General features: G+C 40.6%; 1 protein-coding gene across 12 annotated transcripts in view; it reads left to right on the forward strand.

Annotated features, from left to right (window-relative positions):
* The first annotated feature begins 6,057 nt into the window (after window positions 1-6,057).
* Window positions 6,058-18,214, forward strand: part of OSBPL6 (oxysterol binding protein like 6) — a 184,050-nt gene continuing 171,893 nt past the window's right edge. For 2 of the 12 annotated variants that reach the window (XM_019739310.3, XM_074338620.2), the window contains exon 1: window positions 6,106-6,267. The gene's annotated coding sequence lies outside the window, so the exon portion shown is untranslated. Of the gene's footprint in view, window positions 6,268-18,214 lie in introns of all 12 variants that reach the window. The other 10 variants (XM_074338601.2, XM_074338564.2, XM_019739302.3 and 7 more) reach the window with 9 other exon arrangements.

Below are 18,214 nucleotides of genomic sequence, written 5' to 3' on the forward strand. Positions count from 1 at the left end.
GTACTTTATGTGTGTGCAGAGTCTTGGGCCATGAGTCCTGGTGAGCTCAAGGTCTCCCAGTGGTTGTTTGCAGACAGATTGATTTAAGGTAAATGTGTTGGGCACAAATTTATCACTGAAAAAATGGAATCAAGCTACTACTCAAATATGTATTAATTACCCACAATATACATGGCTTTGCTCAAAGAGCTGGCCTCATGAAGCTGATATTCAAGTAGAGGGAAGAAGGCAAGTCTACAACTTCTGAAAAAGAACAGCAGAACGTAGGAAGAATATAGAAGCAGTTCTGTGGGGATAAATGGTCACATTCAAACCTGGCAAGAATCAGCAAACTTTCATGAAGATCAATCATGAAATGTGTGTTTCATTTCCAAGGAAGGATGAGCTTTTGGGAGACAGAGATAACCCAACAGACATCTGTCCAGAGCCTTCTATCTGGGAGGTACTTTATATGTTACTGTAACCCCAACAACATTAGTAGGTTTTAGAGTTTTTTTTCCAACTCTCTTCTAACTTTAGACAGAGGGGCTTAGACAGAGGTTCAGAAACCTGGTCAAATAGCTAGAAAAGATTCATACTGGGTTTATAATCTCAGCCTTTCTGACTGCTTTTCCCAACTTAGCAGTTTTTCTCCATTTTCAGTTGTTTTCTTACTGCTTTAATGATATTTTTGGCCATATCTGTTTACTATATAGAGTATTGTTTACTTAATATGTTTTTGGGTACACATCCTTTAACAATATTCCTAAATGAGTGCATTCTAAAAACAAACTTTGTATCACAATTGTGTCACAAGCTACAAATAGAAAATAACTCTAAAAATAAATGCAATGGAAATCAACCAACAAGCAATGTCATTAACTTCTGGAAACAGCCTAATAGGATCAAAGGCTTTGAACCTGGGACTGCTTGCTCTTTGTTAAAATGGGAGATTTGCAAATATTAAAGAGAGATATCCTGTTTCCCCAAAAATAAGACCTAGCCAGACCATCAGCTCTAATGCATCTTTTGGAGCAAAAATTAACATAAGACCTGGTATTATATTATATTATATTATATTATATTATATTATATTATATTATATTATATTATATTATATTATATTCCCGGTCTTATATTAAAATAAGACTGGGTCTTTTATTAATTTTTGCTCCAAAAGACGCATTACAGCTGATGGTCTGGCTAGGTCTTATTTTTGGGAAAACACAGTATTAACAACATATGAGCACCAAATTGAGATTTCTTGTGGTCCACCCAAAAAGATAGATAAATGATACATAGGTAGATAGATAGATGAAAAGACTTTCTCATTCTATGATTCAATGTCTTTAAAATGTATGTCTAGGAACCACCTAAATCCTCTCATCACACCTTTGCTACATGCCCTGTTCCTTGTTGTGGTAGCCTATTCTACACACATACACACACACACACACACACACACACACACTCACACACACAACTCTTTTACAATGTAAATCAAATCATTTCACTCCATCCACTGCATGGACCTGTGATTGATGCCCATATCACTCAGAATAAAATCTGAAGTCCTCACACTGGTTTATGGGCTCTGCGTGATCTGGTCCCCCACTACTTTCTTCTTCTCATACCCTATTCTGTCCTCATTCTCTTCTAGGCACTCTGACCTCCTGCCCTTCCAGGAACACACTCGCATGCTTCCTCCATTGACTTTACAGTGTCTGATCTCTGTGACTAGAATAGGAACTTTCCATTCCCATATATCTGCTGGACAACTTCCTCGTCTCCTTCCAGTCTTTTCTCAAGTGTCATCTTCTCAATGAGACCCAGATTGACCACTTTATTTAATATTGCAATTTGGTAACCTACCTCCATCTCTCTTAATGTGCTCAACTTTTAAGATATTCCCTATCACCTATGACTTTCTAATATACTATGTAATTTACTTATCTGTTAGATCTATTTGTTTATTGTCTGTCTCCCTCTGCTGGAATATAAGCTTTATGAGGGCAGCCTTTATGTTTTGCTCATTCATACTGAAGCACCTAGAATAATACCTAACACATAATAGAAACTCTATAAATATTTATTGACTTAAGTGAATGAAACAGGGACCAAAAGGCAACGCCCCACTCCTACCTCGACAAAGTTCAATAAAATCCAAGTTCTCAATCCTTTTAGAGGCTCTGATAAGCACTCTGAATGAAAGGTTTACTCTGAAGTGGATGTGACAATATTCTCTGGGCTGGATGAACAAGTCATCTGGGCAGATCACAATAGCGTGGGAATGAAGGATACAGGACTAAATGGAGTTTGGAACCTGAAGGTTAGGCTTCTGAACTTGCCAGATGCCAGGAGTTCTTGATGGCAATATTCTTGGTAAGAAAAGTTTTGACAATATATGTGATCAAGGCCCCTCACCTAGAAGCACTAGGTAACATTGCAACCTTTCTGCAAGAATTCATTGTTTCAAAGAGTTTGCCTTTTGATTTTTTTCTTTGGTATTGTAAAAATGCTAAATTTGTTTAAAAAAAAAACACAGAAAAAACCAACTACTTTACAAAGAGTGAATTACAAAAAGAATGCTCTCCTTTATGCTCAAGTTCAAATTTATAACAAAATGGGAAACTCAGATAGGATACATCCATAGCTGGGAGAAGATAATAGTCAGAATTGTCCAACTGAGGTTTGATTTATTGTTTTCCATTCAAGGAGCCAAAATGATGTCTTAACAAAGGGAAAATAAGCCATTGTTCATTTAGATGACGTGGGAGTGATTCACCAAAGCGAATCACTTTCAATGAACAAATACATAGCAAAGTATGAATATTTTTGTTACATGTGTAGGGCACAGCTAGAGTACCTGCTCAGATGCTCTTGGTCTCCCATTTCTCCAGGTCTCTAAACTACTTGCTGCCTCAACTGCCCCAAGTGACTACTGACCCAGTCAGTGCAGACCTCCTGGAGCAACAGAGTTCAGTCTGGGAAGCAGAACCGCGATAAGGAAGCTGAAGAAGGAATTTATTATAGGAATTAGACCTCCACATTTGTGGGAGGAGCTAGGGAAGTAAGACTCTAAAAAGCGGCTGTTGAAGGGTCAGAGACCAGCCCTGACACAAAGGTGTCCAAGCTTGTCGGGAAAGCTGGAAGTGAGGCACAATCCAGCTGCTGTACTGAGACCACAAGGAGAGCTGGTGTGGAAGGCTACAGGAGATTGTTCACTCCTTGTGACCACCACTTCTGTGAGTCTGTGAAGAGTCTGTTATCCCAACTGTGGCCGCACTTATTCTGCAGAGAGAACACAGAGGGGACAAACAAGAACCCTCTTGCATCTTGATAGCTTTCTCTTGGCATATCTAACCAATGACAACTTTTAGAGTTTAATGGCTGCTGCTTCACTTTATTTAAAATGAAACTCGAAACTCAGGCAACTGCAGTTTTGTTTATCTGGACAAATATAGACCTTTGAGCATACAGGAAAGTGTATTCTGGGACACAGTTTCCAGCATAACCAAGTTGCCTACAGAACAATCCAGCATGAATACTATATCATACTGGCTGCTAAGCACGCAGTTTGTTTCTCTAGTTGTCAAAGAAGTCAGATTACTCAACCTGAAAACTGGAGTTCCCCACCAGTGGGGTAAATTTTGACCAACGGGAGATAGGAGATGGAAGAGAGCTTGCAGGTAGATTTCTTCTTTGGTCCTTGCTGTAATAGATTGTTCCTGGGCCCAGTTTGTTATAGAACCTGTCCACAAACACTCCACATGGCCAAGCAACTGACTGTGTCTTTTCAGGTTCACGAAGCATAGACCAGGTTGGTAACATTACAGCACATATTTGCTTCCCATTCTTCCCCATTGCAAGTCCTCTTTTCCTGCTGGGAAAGCATCTTTCAAAGATGCGCTGGGATTGCATCTTTCAATGAAGCATTCACATTTCAGCCTTCCTGAGAAAGGCCAGCTGGAATTGTACCCATAGAAAAACTGCAATGAAAATGAAGTGTGAGCATTGTACGAAAAGATGGTGGGGACTGATTGGTGTGAGTCTCAGTTCATTCGCCTGTTAGGAAATTATAGCACTAATAGTATTTTAAGAATATTATTATCTTCCTACAGTGAAAAAGTCCATGAACAAGTATTTCTCTGAGACAAATAAAAGGAATGGATTAGGGAGCAGATATCCTTTTAGCCAACATATGACTTGTGACCTAAACTCTCAGCAAGAATATATACTTGATGATGACATGAAAACATTGCTTTCTAGCAACTTTTGAGTAATAACCCTACTGTAGCTAAAAAAAAAAACAAAAACAAAAAAACAATGAAAAGCCTGTTATTCATATGTACACATGTATACCAGTCTGGGTTTTCAAAACATTGTGATACACAGACTGGAGAAACTGCTTTCATATGCAGTGTTAGCTCTCTTTAATCTATTTCCCCAAATGGATGGCTGTAGTTCCATCACATCGTATTTGATCATTCATCAATGAATACGACAGGTAATAGACTTTTTTCATGTCATTTCAAACCTAGTTTTAAAATAATGAAACATGGAAATACTATGGAATAGAGTGAAGAGTGTACGCATTCTTGAGATAACACACGAGAACTGGGTCGTGATAGTTTCTTTTCCTTCTCCCATAGTTTATGGTTCTCTGCAATTAGAGTTTCAGTGAAAAATAATTGAGACGTACTTCTTTAGGTTAAAGACTGTGTGCTCTCTCTCATCTCTTTTTACACTTCTTTTTTCTTTATAGAGAGAGTAGAGATTGTCAGTGGAACCTGGAGAAAAGGAGTAAAAAGGTGGTGATGATCAAGTGTAGGTAAGCGCCCCCGTCCCCCCCAGTCCTTCACTTGACGAGACTGTCTTCACAGGGAAGGAGTTAAGGTGAAACTGTGATGTGTCACAGGCTCCAGTATTTATTATTTTATGACAGGACACGATGAGAATGTTACTAGTTAGGGTGGAAGAAGCTAACTCAAACGGTGGGGTTAGAGATTCAAGAGAAATTGTATGTGACAAAAAAGTACATATAATTGACTATGTTTCATAGCAAATCAGGATATCATCAGCACAAAGAACAGTGACTTGCCATCACAGTTGCCTCAGTGGATAGCAATATCTTTAGTTTTTGAAGGCACCACCCCGCCCCCCCACTCACCCAACGTGGACCCCTAGAAAGCCCACAAAGCACTTCAGTGCTGTTTCTGTAATAGTCCCAGTTACAAGAAGTGTTCTCTGGAATTTTTCCCCCTGAAGACGGTGATGACCGCAAGGTCTTGAGATACCTCTGACATTTCCTCAGTCATCCATTTACGTGTGTGTGTGTGTGGGGGGGGGGGGGGGAATGCAAATACTTAAATTACCCAGTGTTTTCCAACAAATGTGCCTTTAGATTAATCTGCTCGGGGGCATAGGCTGGGAAAGGTTTAAGGGCAGAAGAGTTTAAGGGAGTGGAAAGGGTTGAAGTGAGGTGGGGCTTTACACCCGGGATCCTTTCAAGGAGCCCATGTTTCTCTGGGCCTGAGAAGTTTTTCCTCCAGAGTGTCAGGGACAGCGGGGAGCACGCACACATAGGCCTGTGGGTTTACTGATCAGACTGAATGAGGGCCCGAGACTGGCTTGACAGCGCCTCGGGGAGGCCGCCCGCTGCTGTTCCCTTCTGAATCCTCTCTCCCAAGGTGCTCTCAGCGGCTGCGCTCCAGGCCGCGAGCGCTGGTGACATTCCGAGCCACCCATTGCAATCGATCAGGGCCGAGAGATCGATCAGGGCCGGTCCACCTCCGATGGCTTGGGCAGGCGGGGTTGGTCCTATGGCGCTTAAGCCCTGGGATGCCCAGGGGTGATCTTTGGACACCGGGGGTTCCACGGGGGCTTAGACGGAGGTGACCCCAGGCACAGAGACCCGGCCCATCAAAGGTTTGGTCCCGCGGCTTTCTCAGAGATTCAGTGAGGGGTGCCCCGCAGGGTGGGAGTGCAGCACCAGCGCTGACCGCAGAGGGTTCCACTCCGGCACAGCCTGCCAGCCGGGGGCGGGGAGCCCAGAGCGCCGCCCCGCTAGCGCGCCCCGCCCGTGGGAGAGGAGGGGCTGCGGCGGTGGCCCACTGGAGGCGCAGCACCGCCGCGGCTGCTGCTGTGGGTACTGGAGACCGCGGCTCCGCGCAGGCGGCGCCCGCGCCTCTGCTCGCCTGCCATCCAGCACACCAGTCCGCCAGCCAGGGCAGTCTCCCGCCTCCCGCCACTGCCGCCGCAGAATCGGCGGTGCCTCCAACCTTCCAGGTAGGTGTCCTAGCTGCAGAGGGGACCCCTGGAGCGCACAGGACTGTGATCGCACCGTGGCCTGGGGTATTGTGGGGTCCGAAGGGCCAAGGACCCTGGGGGACTAGCGGATGGGCAGCCTTGCTTTGGGGTTCGTAGCCCTTGGGGGACTCCCCTGGCAGGATAACACCAGCGGCTGGGAGTTGGGGAGGCAGTGCTAGTTCAACCCCGCGGCCGAGGTGGGAGGGGGCACCTGGGTCGTGGTCCCTGCTCGCCGGCCTCCCCTCCCCCTCGTTGGGAATTCGGGAGGGCTGGCTCTGGCGCCTGTATTCCCCCACGCCGCCGGGTGCCGCGGCGCCCCCAGACTGCTGAGGAGGAAGCTGGGGCAGGGAGAGGGACTGATGTAATTGTCAGCGGAAAACCGAACCCGCGTGCAGATGAGAGCGCCTGCTCCAGCTAACGCCTACGCTGCACCTTTCAGGGAATCCGGAGAGTGGGGAGGAGCGGCCCGGGAAGTTGTGCATTGGGTTTTATTGTGCGCGTGCACTGCGGACTGCCCTCACGGGGCACCCCTGCCCACCCGCTGCTGGCGCCTCTGCATCCTTCCCTGCATCCTTAGTCGATACCCAGGCCAGGGCCGAGTCTGCCTTCCCTGGTTCAGACCCGGACAGGGTTTGCATTGCAGTCAAGACGTGCTTTCCTTGCTTCCAACAGGGAACTGCCCGCTGATCTTGTCGCCGGGGTGGCTGGGGGAGGAGGGGATGGGAGACCTGGGGAGGAAGCTGGGAAGAAGTAATGACACAAGCAGATTTTTTTTGTTTTAAGCCTCTAATGTATTTGCACACATCTGCATGACACATTTTAAGCTTTTTTTTCTTGAAAGTTATTACCTATACTGATTTTGTGGCAGTTCTGTGACATACCTGAACGGTAGCTTAAACATAGAGACCTAAAGATGGGGAAAGCATTACATAATGGACATGAAGCAAATGACACGAAACTAAGTGAACCCACTGGGTTTCCGGATTATTTCTTTCTCCCGTACGCAAAGTCCTATAGAATTTTTCTCTATTAGAATTTGCATTTTAAATTGCTGGGCTAGTTTTAGCAAATTGTATATCATATTCAGTTGTGATATTTTCCAAATAAAATAATTTTTAGAACGTCTTTTCTTAAATTGAAAATTTACATGCTAGTGGTGGTTTTACATCATAGCGCTGATTAATTAATGTGGTCTTTCGTCAAAGATACAATTTAAAAATATTCTTTTTTAATATCCTTAACTTTGTTTTCCTCTTGGCTGTGTTCCCTAACCACTTTGTTTTTTGGAAGCATTTCTACAGTTTTACGTACTGCAAGCTCACAATGTTGATATTCCTATTGAATGCTACAGCATTGCAGATATACAAAGACTAATAATAAATGAAACGGAAGACCTCACAGTAACTCAGAGTGAGCAGAGTTCCCAAGGTCGAAGGGAAGCTGCAGCATAACTGGGCTATAATCACCTACAGAGAATATGCATAGCCCTCATTGGGTTATAAGGAAGGCCCTGATTGGTGGAATATTATTCCTATTATTCTTCTATCCCTGGATTTCATGTGTTTCCCCCTAAAAATATATTTTTTTAAAGTAGAAACAAAGTATTTCGAAATTAAAATCTTTGCTTTTAGAAAACCTAAAAATCCTGTTTTTGCTCATATTTTCAGTTTTGATGATGATAACTCAGTTATGCATTCAGTGAATGCATTCCTTTTGGGATATTTCAGTTTCAAATTATGATGGTTTATCAGATGGCTCTTGGTTATGGTATGAAGTGATTCTGTGGGACTTTTACAAGCTCACATAGTGTAAGTTTTCTTGTCCTTAGATTGCTTTAACCTGAAGTTAACTTTACTCCAAGAAGAAAGGTAAAGTCTTTGCAGGATGAAATGTTTGTGTTCGAAGATCGCTAGTACCACTGCAGAAATAGGATTAGGTTCATCCATAAGTAGATAAAAGTTTTATGTGACTTTATTCATGAAACTGTTGGATGAGGGAGAAGATTTAAATTTTATTAAAACGCCAGGGTTAGGTAGCATTCAGTAATCATTCAATGGATAATTACTTATTGAGTACCCTCTGTTCAGGACACTGGTCTAGGCATATGGAAGATGTGAATAAGAATGAAAAGATGTCCCTGCCCTCAAGAGTTTGTAGTCTAGTTTGGGAGGATAAGGCATGAATTCTCAAATAAGGATTTTTTTTTTTTTTTTACTGCGAAGTTTAAGTAATAATTATAATCCTTTTTTGTAGTTCGTTTTTAATCTTGAAAAAAAAATCTCATACTGTCTGTTGATTTCTGGGACTTTTTTCCCCATTCAACATTATGTCACTGAGATTCATTCATTATGTGTCTATAACACAAAATACTTCCTGTTCTCCTGTCAATGGTCATTTCTTTTTCCATTTAAAAAAATTTCAGAGTGCCGCTTTGATTATTCCTGTTTCATGGGGCACATGTGCAAGTGTTTCTCTTGGGTAAATACCAAAGCATAGAATTCTGATTTGTAGGGTATGTGAATATTCAACTTACTAGATATTACCAAATTATTTTCCAAAATTGTACTGATTTATACAAGCCAGGGAAACAAGCAAACACACATCGTCAAATACAAACAAGCATTTGTGTGTGTGTGTGTGTGTGTGTGTGTGTGTGTTGAAGTACACTTTTTTTGTTTCTTTTAAGCAAGAGAATGATGAACTTGCAACTTGGGATAGGAGTTGTCTTTTGGGGGAACCAGGAGGTGGCATGGGGAGGAACATATAGGTGGATGTAAGTTATTGGTGGTAATGATATAGTACTTGGGTTTGGTGGTACATTTATAAGTAACCATTTTATTAGAAAAAAAGTGATGCATGGAACAGTGATAATTTTAACGTTTTGAGGAAAACAAAATAAGGACAATGCAGAGTCATCAGAAGGCAGAAGAGGCTACGGTGCCAGAAGACCCACAAGGTGACAGTTGAGGGATGAGGAAGCAGTTGCTGTGTGTGAGCAGAGTTGCCAAGGATTCATGGCAGAGACTTACAGGAAAGATGAGCAGGAAGTAGCCTAGCTGAGAAGAGGAAGGCCGTAACAGACAGAGGAAATGATATGAACAGAAGTGGAAGAAGCCATGTGAAATTTTCCAACAGTGAGCCACTCAAAGGGTTCATAAACATGTCTAGGGAACGGATGGACTTGCGGGAGTATGGAGGGCTGGAGACCCAAGGCAGGGTCCCTACTGAGGAGGCTGCTGGTTGCCATGAGAGTCTTTCATTTGGAAACAACTAAATAGGGAATTCCTTCTGACAGAGCCAGTGTCTCAGAAAATCTAAATAGTAAGCTGACAGAAGGCAGAGCTAGAAAGAAGCTCAACCCAACCAAGTAGCTTAATATCCAGGACTGTCTAAGGGATCACTGAGTTAGAGAGATGTAAAACATTGGCACATTGTCATTTGAGGATGTTTCACCTGTGTGATGAGACTGAGTACAGAGAATTCATGACTAAGACACAAAAATGATCTCCTTTAGATGTGATGGGTTTTGTTTTTCTGTTCAAGAAAGCTATATGTCAATTTATAAAATATACTCATCTGAAGAAAATACCCAAATAGTAAGAACACTCATATTTGCTTAATGTGCTGATGCTTGAATGACTTTTATATTAGATTCATAAGGTGTTAGAGCTGAAAGCAGTTTTAAAAATCTTCTATTCTCCCCCCTCCCATTTTCCAGGTGGGAAAACTGAGGCCCAGAGACTTCTCCAGTGTGGCACTAGCCCCATGTGCAAATATAGGTAGGAGATAATGTGCCAAGCAGTTTACTTCTGTTGGTGATAACAGGAAGTAAAAGCTCTTCCCTAATTATTGGTAGGTGAATGAGAAAATGACCCAACAGAAACCTCTGTAGTGGGATTTTAAGCTTCATTTCTATCATTCTCCTTCTTTAGCAGCTGGTATAGAACATGAAATCATACATATATTTTTAAATTTTCTTAGGTCTTTAGAGGAAAGACTATGTTTTCAGGGGTATGATAAGAAGAATAAACACTACAAATATCAGTATTTAAAATTCTTTGCTCTTGGTTATTTTGATACCCATAGCTTTGTCTTTTAACTCAATGGACAGGAAAGGATAGAGAAAAATTAAATTATCTTGCACTGTATGCTTTTTTATCTCTTCCTTTGTCATTCTCTTTCCACATGCTAATAGGAGAGAAAATCAAAGTATAGAGAGAATTGAGTCAAAAGTAGAACATTAACTTTTACTTTTTTATGTTGCATCTTATGGAGGCAATTCTCACTGTAGCTCTTGAGACAGACCCATCCACCTTTTGAAAAGAGTGTGGAAGTAGGAGGGAGAACAACAGTACTATATTTTTAGAATCTTTCTTTTTTTTCCAAAAATCAAACCTAAAATAAACCTGGCCTCAATTTCCAGCAAGAGCTTTATTTCACATCTCCCAAACCACTGCTCAAGTTTCATAAGTTCGCAAAAGGTACTTTGATATTTTAAATACATAATACGATGGCACAAGTAAGAAACTGTTATCAACTACTGAAGTTTTAAGAATAGAATACCTAAAGGAACATCAAAATAAAAAGTTTTTGTTACATGTCATTTCTGGAGATCAAATCTAAAGTCTGATTTTATTTTAAATTAAGATAACATTTTTGCTTTCTTTTTATTTGTAGCAGCTGGGCAAGTTCTTGCATATTCTCACTCCGTCAAGCAACAATCTGAATAGTTTCTGTTGTATAATTTCCCTAGAATTGAAAAAGTAGCCCAGTTTGAATGACATGTCGATTATGAAAAGACATTAATAAAATTGTATTTGATTGCAGTAAACTTCAGATTGAAGCCAGAACTATAAAAAGAGTATGATCTGCAAGGTAGGCCACGCAAATGTAGGGTTCATGTGAAATTCCATGAAGCAAGCAAGGGAAAAGGAGAGCAAAATCCACTGGAACTCAGGGTAATGGAATGGGAAGGTCTAGGAAGGAGGTAGATGGATGTTATGTCTCAGCTTGTCTTCTAGCCTCATTTCAAAAAATGCCAACAAAGAAAATAAAAGCATAAATCCAAACGTTTGTGGAGATCAGATATTAGGGAAAATGCCTGTCTCTACACTTACAAAGAAAAAGCTTTTAAAATTTTTGAAGACTACAGAAGGTATAAGATAAAAGATTGATAAACTCCATTTAAGAAAAGATGGTATGTGTAAAGTAGATAAACATCACACACCAGGAAAAAAACTTTTTCAACATGTGTTATAGAGAAGGAGTAACTCTTTAATATCCAAAGAGGTCCTATGTATCAATAGGAAAAATGACCGTTAGTCTAAGAAATGGGCAAAGGCAATGGGCAAACATTTTACAGAAAAGGAATTACAAATGGCACTTACAAATAAGAGATTATGCTCAACTCAGGTATGAGAAATACAATGTTAAACTATTTAGCCTATTAAATTGACAAAGATCTTGATGTTTGTTAATACCTTGGGGTATTAAAAAGGCTTTGGGGAAACTGACAGGCTCGTACATTGTTGGTAGGGGTACAAAATGATCCAGCAACAATGTAGGAGTTTGGAAATACTTCCCAAATTAAAAATTTACCTACCTTCTCACCCCAGGAAATCTAAGAAATGTTTCTACAGAAATACTTGTACATCACAAAATGAATTTGCGCATCCATTGCAGTATTGTCTGTAATGTCCAAAGGTTTAGAGAAAGCTAAATATCCACCAGCATGGGATTGGTTTAATAATTTTGGAGCAGAAATAAAACTAGGTAGCTGTGAAAAGGAATGAGATCATTCTGTATTTGCTGATGTGGAATGATCTCTAAGATACTGGCAGGGAACAAACCAAGGTACAGAGTAATATATAGCCATTGGTGTGAAATAGGAGTTTATAGATATGTGTTTGCGCTTGTATGTTATGACTATCTCTGGATGGTGAGCCAGGAAACTGGCAATAGTGCTTGCCTCTGGGGAAGAGAACTGGGTGGTTGGAGTGGGAATGGGAAAGACACTTATTCAGTACACTCTTTTACTACTGTTTAAAGTTTTAAATATGTGAACATATTATCTATTCAGACCAAGATAATTTTTAAATTTCTTGAGGTTTACTTGTACTGATGAAGAATGTTGACTAGTTGTAACCAGTAGTATTCCCTTGCATCGTTGAGTCCCATGGTAGTTGCCATAAAGACTCACCATCACTACTGCCCTGACAGGCTCAAGTCCAGGAAGGAGGGACACTGGAAGCAGCTGCTTTTTGGGACAGAGTTAGCACAACTTGGATCTCTGCACTTGCCCTGCCCTTGCCACTCTGTCTTCAGCTAACTGGTCTTACCGGAAGGGAGATCCAAGGGACATTGATGAGGACCTAGGGGGGGATGAGCGTTCACGGAGAATAGGCATTGAAGAAGGTAGTGGCAGAAGCCTGGGCCGGGGAGAGCACAGAAATGGAGATGGTATTAATTGCTACTCCAACTCCATCAGCTGCAGCTTACAGTGACAAAATAGAGAAAATGTGATTTTATGGGTCACAGCCTTGAGATCCTCTGCTACCCCTGAGGTTTGGGATGGTGTCTAGGAATCTACAGTTTTAAAAAGTGACCATGGTTTGGGGAGCTTGTGCTGGGAACCACCAATCTCTTCTGCCTCCCCTTCTTTTGTAGATGCAGTTGTCCCCTCCATCCCTTAAAATACCCATTCCTTGGAGTGTTTTTTATGATAACTTCCAAAACCTTTCATGGTATTCTACTTTTAAACACATGCTTTCATAAGAATGATTGTTTCATTGTGCCTTTGTCCTCCTGGAGTCCACAAAGAGCTACCAAATATTAAGGTATGGAATAGTAAGACAGAGAAAGCCGAGGTGGCAACTTAATGGTTGGTAGGTCATAGCTTTGGGAAGACTAATTATATACTGATATGAATTTAATAAGCAATGATATCCATAATTGAGTTATACTGAAGAAAAGGAAAAACTTGGTGATGATCAGAGGTATCGTGCTGCAAAATAATTTTCCTTAAAAGAAATAAAAATCATTTAATTATTGTCATTAATACATATTTATCCAAAGTTAACAGACATAGCCCTTCATTTGGAATTGGTAGCTTTAAATCAGAAATAACACTGCCAAAGTACACAGGGGAAAATGTTACATTACTCTCTTTCTTTTAACCTCTGAGCATGAAGTTAGGATTAAATATGTATCCTAATAAATGAATTAAGTAAATAATATGCGTTTCTTTTCTCTATGGAAGTTCCGATATTTTAGTGGCTATGTTCTTTTTCAAACAAATTTATTTGAAAACTAGGAAGAATAGGCAGCAACCTGTAGCAGTGTGCTACACGAAGTTTTAGGTGTCGAAGCGGGTAAAGAGCAAAGGTTGATGGAGGTGGATGGGGAAAGGTCAGAGAAGCTTGATATCGCAAAAGAGGAATGACCTTTGGGAGCTTGGCTTTGTGGAGGAGATGTGGAAGTATCTAGAAAACCCTTTCCATAACTTTCCAGAACTGTTGAAATTTCAGGATGCATTAAATTTCAGGATGCACTAGTGTATCTAATTCCTACTGGAATTTTAGGAGCAGGTTTAATGTGACATGAGTGAACATTTAACTACATTTCTTTCAGAGATTAGTAGCATGTATTAAATACATGTGATAACAGTATTGTGCTGAACTGCTTCTTCTTGCCATGCATTTCACTTCTTTTTTGCAGTGCATCCTTCTGTGAAAATACCCTGCTGTCTTGTGGTACTTTTTAAAAAATTTTCATCACGATACACTTGTTTTTGGAGCAGCTGTATTTATTTGACAGGAGCTCTAGACTAGGGATCATGGCTACCCAGGTTCTGTTCCCAGCCTCTCCGCTTGTCGAGCAGCTGACCCACGGCCAGGAACCTCTGGGAGCCTCAGCTGTTAAATGAGGGTGAAATAGTCATGGGAATGATCACGTTTCACGTTAGTATGGGAAAACACTTAGCAAACTGTTAAGTCCTATGTAGACAGAAAGTACAATTGTAAATCATTGCATTGAATTTCCATTTACCTAGAATACAAATAACCAGAAAACCAAAATAACTACATTTTTTTCTGTAGATTTGTCCAGTGATAACTGATTTCATGCTAACCCGCCCTGTGGCACTATAAAATTCAGAAGTGTCTTGGAAATCAAATACAAATACAATTTTATTATGTTTAGTAGTCTTTTTAAAAAATGATCAACATTGTGGTGTTTTTTTTAATTCTTTTTCATTTTTATTCGTTTCAGGGGTACAAAACAATGTAATAGACATTTCACCTCTCACAAAGTGATAACCCCCCTCCCCCAATCTATTACCCCTCTGACATCATATATAGCTGTTACAGTTCCATTGACTCTATTCCCTATGCTGTACTCCATATCCCGTGACTATATGTATATTAAATTATAGTTGACATTCAATATTATTTAGCTTCAGCTTCAGGTGTACACTGCAGTGATCAGGCATCTACATCGTCCATGAAGTGGTCTCCCTGGTAAGACAAGTACCCATCTGGCACCCTACAAATTCTTTACATTATTGATTATATTCCCCAACTGTCTTTCATATTTGTATGTGGCAATCTTGTGAATACCAATTTGTGTTTTCTAATCCCCTCACCTTCTCCCTCATCCCCACCCCCCTCCCAACTAGCAACCCTCAGTTTTTCCTCTATGTCTCTGAGACGGTTTCGGTTTAGTTTGCTCATTTATTCAGTTCTTTAGATTCCACCTATAAGTGAGATCACATGGTATTTGGCTTTCTCCGTGTGACTTACTTCACATAGCATCCTAGAGAACATTATGGTTCTTTCAGAATTCATTTATTCTATGTGGAAAGTCTAAGTAGGAAATCCTCATTTCTGAGCAATGTGGGGGTAAAGCAGGCATCAGTCACGAAGGTCAGCCCATCTCTGGCTGCTTCCTAGGCTGCCGCCCTTCCCTTTCCCTACCCAGTGGCTTTTTGTTCCCTCTCCATTCCCATTGCCCTGCTGTTGCCCTTTCCATACCAGTCTCCCTCTCCTGGAACATTCCTTCTAGCACCATCACACCTCATCCTTCAGGAAACACCATGACACACTATGTCCTCCAACTCGGCAGCTTTTTTCCTTTCCCTCTTTCATTGTGTGTCTTCCTTGGGTTGCCTCCTTGTGTATTGTGTCTCCTCAAGCGCTGGAGGAGCTCCTTTTTTCGGGGGCCAGGCCTCTTCACTATCCCTTTCTGTCTTGAAAGCTCCTCAGGCACCCGCTCCATTGGACACCTTGTTGTTTCTCTCAGCACTCTTCCCTGCCCTTGCCTCCTCATTTTTCTGGTATCATCCAGGAAAGAAGTGTTCTCCGCAAGTGACATTTACCCCCATTCAACATGAACCTTTCCCCCACTAAATTCCAAACCTTTTTTAAAACAATGGAAATTTCTCTCAAATGTTTTATATACTTCACTTTAAAAAGTTGCTTGTAGAGACCCCAATACTAGAAAGCCCCCCTAAAGTGATGCTGGTGACTCAAGACTAAGAATGCCCGTTACTGTTCATGCCCACAATAAAGATGGCTTTGGCTGTGGGCGGCACTAATTGCTGCTTCACCAACTAACCTCAGAATTCTGCTCTGACTCTTCACTGATTCTTTTTTATTGAAGGTCTTTGCTTTCTCCTTCCATTTGCCATCAGGCTTCTGACATCTCTGAATGCCACTCTTCTGCGAAATGAGCTTTCTCTCCTGACATATAGGAAACATTGGTTCAAAAACTAATTCGATTTCAGCCACATCTTTGAAGTAGTGAGTAAGGAATGCTTCTTGCCTCTCATTTTGCTGAAACTGTTTTTTTTTTAGCTCACAGATTCATTTTCTAGATAGTGCCCGATAGTTAAGGTGGAACAAAGTCTCACTCTATGCTAGGTATATCTGGTATTAGACTTTGTTATTAGATTATAGGAGGGTTGATGGTGGTTCCGAATATTGGAAGTTATCATTCTGACATTCTTTAATCCTATTATCTTTCTCAGAATCATCAATTTATTTGATGAAATATTTCCTGAGCATCTACTATGTGCCAGTCTCTGTGCTTTGAAGTCAGAAAAGGCCCCTGCTCTCATAGACCTGCATTCTAATGAAGGGAGACACTCCGTCAAAGTACACTGCTGTTTTAGATACTATTAAGGGCGATAACAGCGGTAAAAGTGACTGATGGGGCAAGAGCAGTTGCCTGTGGTGGTGGTGGGTGTAGTAGTTTGGTAGGCTGCCTTAAGAAAGTACCATGAACTGGGTGGTGTAAAACCATAGAAATGTATTCTCTCCCAGTGCCGGAGGCTAGAAATCCAAAATCAAGATGGATCTTCCTTGCCTTTGATACCTTGCGGCAGCCCCAGGAATTCCTTGGCTTGTGGTAGCGTATCTCCAATCGCTTGCTCCTTCACAAAGATTTCTTCTCCGAGTCTCTGTGTCTCCTCTTTCCCATATAAGGACACCAGTTATCAGGGATAAGGGCTGACCCTACTCCAGAATGACCGTATCTCAACTAATTACCTTGCAACAACCCTATTCCCAAATAAGGTCATATTCTGAGGTATTAGGGGTTAGGATTTCAACATAACTTTCTTGTGGGCACAATTCAAATGCTGAGAGTGAGTTCTTTGGGTGGACTGGCCAGGCAAGGCCTTGCTACCTAGGTGGAGACCTTTGAGCTGAGCCTAAGTGATGGGCAAGGACAGATTGTGAAAAAATCTGGGTGCAGATCCTTTCCTGGCAGAGGGAACAGCAAAGCACAAGGGACAAGAGTCTAAGATATGTACATTAGATTCATACTCTTAAAAAGGACAAAAAAATGGTTTGGGAAGATAATTTTTATAGTTAAAGTTGATAGGATTTGACTTTTGAGCACTTGGATGTTTTTACTTTTGGTCAGGCGAAGACCAAAACAATTTCTTTAAAAATTAACTGCTGAGAAATCAGGTCTACTAGAAGTGGCTAATAACATTTTAAGAAATTTGTTGATTAAAAGTTTGCTTTGCATGTTAATAGTATATTTCTCCATCACTATATTTGGATTTATTAACCTAAAATCTTGAAGTTTAACAATATCCGAAAATTAAGCAAACTTTGTAATAGTAGAGATTAGTTTCTAGTGGTAAGAAATTAAGACTAAATATAGCCTTTAAAAACAACATATTAAATTGTCATTTTCAACAAGATTATAACATTATTGTGGTTGTCCTATGTAACACCTAGGGCTAAGTAGCATTAGTGTAATTTCTGGTACATATCTATGAAAACTTTTACTTTTTTGAATTTAAAAATTGATACAGAATACAGAAAAGTCTACATGGAAATATAAATTTCCCAAGATAGTCAAAAATATTCCATGTTAGACTGGTAACACCTTTAAACATTCAGAAGTAGGATAAAAAGTAACTTAGAGTGTTGTAAAAATGTAATGCAAAATTGACATTATGCAATATGCATCACTACATTGTATGTGTGTACTTTACCCAGAACTTTGATGAGGTTAAAACAGATATGTTTGTTTATATTACAGAAAAAAATATATTACTTACGAATAGCAAGTTCTAAAGAAATTCAAAAATGCTTATGTATAATAGAATTGGATGTTTCTAGTGAATGGCTATTTAGGTCAGGTTTAGGATTACAAGCACATACTGGGGCTAAGGCTGTGTGGGTTCCAGTCCTGGCTTCGCTTTGTCCAGTGTATGACCTTGAATAAATCATTTAACCCCTCTCTGCCTTACTTAATCTCATTTGTGAGATGAAAAATATAAAAAATAGTACCTACCACAAAGGGTTGTTGGGAGGATAGAGTGAGTTAATGCATATGCGTTGCTTAGGACAGGCACATAGTAAGTGCTATATAAGTGCTGGCAGTTATTATTTTTAGCATGTTAATTGAAAAT

This window comes from Rhinolophus sinicus, chromosome 17 (genome assembly GCF_057876585.1).
Source record: "Rhinolophus sinicus isolate RSI-liver-muscle chromosome 17, RSI-T2T, whole genome shotgun sequence".
NCBI lineage: Eukaryota > Metazoa > Chordata > Mammalia > Chiroptera > Rhinolophidae > Rhinolophus > Rhinolophus sinicus.